Below are 1,733 nucleotides of genomic sequence, written 5' to 3' on the forward strand. Positions count from 1 at the left end.
AGGTCTTGGAAACAAATGCATCCGCATGAAGTTTGCTTCGTTCGAGTTGTTCGAAATATGTATGTGGTGTCAAATAGACCGCCACATGACTCCCTTGGTTGTATTAAGGCTACTTGAAATTAAATCGTACAGGTGGTCGAGACTTTCGTCCTGCCTTTGTTGTTATCGAAGGTTGTTGTTGTACTTCTTCAGGTTGGTTTGATGTCCTAGGCTGGTCTTCGTCCTCCAAAAAATAAGCTGGTTTCAATCTGTCAATCGATATGTTTACGGCTTTTCCATTAATCTTGATCTTATAGAACTTCTCTCCTCTATTAAGTACTTCATATGGACCATCATACGGTTTTTGCAATGCTCTTGATGGCGCGTCATGTCTTACGAAAACTCTTGGAGTTGTAATCATATCTTTGAAAATAAATACAGCCTTTTCACCATGTCGTTTAACTTTTGGTTGAAATAGTGTAATTATCCGTTGGATTTGTCCAACGATATCTTCAGGATGCTTTTCTTCTTTATTTTCTGTGAGAAATTGTCCTGGTATTCGAAAAATCTCTCCATAAACAAGCTCTGCTGGTGTAGTTTTGAGATCCTCCTTCAGCAAGCTCTGATTCCTAACAAAATTATAGGGAAGATTTCAGTACATGCTTCTGTTTGATGACATTTAATTGCTGCTTTGAGTTGTCGATGAAAACGTTCTACTAGTCCGTTAGCTGCAGGATGATAAGCTGTCGTCCTTATATGAACTGTGCCAGTTAATTGAGTTAACTTTTTAAATAGTTCAGACTCAAATTGCCGGCCTTGATCCGTAGTTATCCTAGCTGGTGTTCCAAACCTTGCAATCCAGTTTGCAAAAAGCTCTTTAACTACTGTTTCTGCTGAGATGTTCTCTATCGGAATTGCTTCTGGCCATCTGGTAAACCGATCTACAATAGTGAGACAGTATTTGTATCCATTTGAAATTGGAAGTGGACCAACAATATCTAGATGTATATGCTCGAATCTTTTTGAGGGAACAATGAAGTTTCCTAATGATGCTGCATTGTGTCTTGAAATCTTTGATTGTTGACACTGGATGCATGTCCTAGCCCATTTTCGACAATCTTGTTCAATGTGAATAAATCGCTGAGCTACCATTTTAACCGATGTCTTGATTCCCGGGTGTGACAAACCATGCAGGGACTTAAAAACCTGCTTCCGAAATGATCTTGTCACGAAGGGTCGTGTTATCGGTGTTGAAGTCTCGCAATAGAGTTTTTTGGTATTGTGTCAGCTACAATATTTTCTTTTCCAGAACATGGCGAATATCAGATGAAAACTGGCCAATATATTCGAGGTGTCGAGTTTGTCTTGGTGAGCTTCGTAAGGGATCCTGCATAAATCAACGGTTTGTGGTCCGTGTAAATCCGCTTCCCATACAAAGATTGTGAAAAATCTTCTAAATGTGGAATTGGGTAACGATCTGGAACTGTTCGCGTATTTAGTCTGCGATAATCTCCGCAAAGTCTCCAAGCTCCTTCTTAATCCGAAGTCTGATTGAAGTGTTTTCATTCCGTACATTGTTATTGCTGAACCATTAGCTGCAAATAACTGATATTGCTGTGCCGGTAATTGTTCTTGCACCATGGAGAGTGGAAAGACGCTAACATCTGAGCCGGTATCTATTAGGAATCTGACTTTTAAAGTACGGTCCATCATAAATAAGCGACATGGTTTAGGGCCTTTTTCACCGGTCGCCA

Source organism: Trachymyrmex cornetzi, unplaced genomic scaffold, assembly GCF_001594075.2.
Source record: "Trachymyrmex cornetzi isolate Tcor2-1 unplaced genomic scaffold, Tcor1.1 scaffold1512, whole genome shotgun sequence".
In the NCBI taxonomy this organism is placed as follows: domain Eukaryota; kingdom Metazoa; phylum Arthropoda; class Insecta; order Hymenoptera; family Formicidae; genus Trachymyrmex; species Trachymyrmex cornetzi.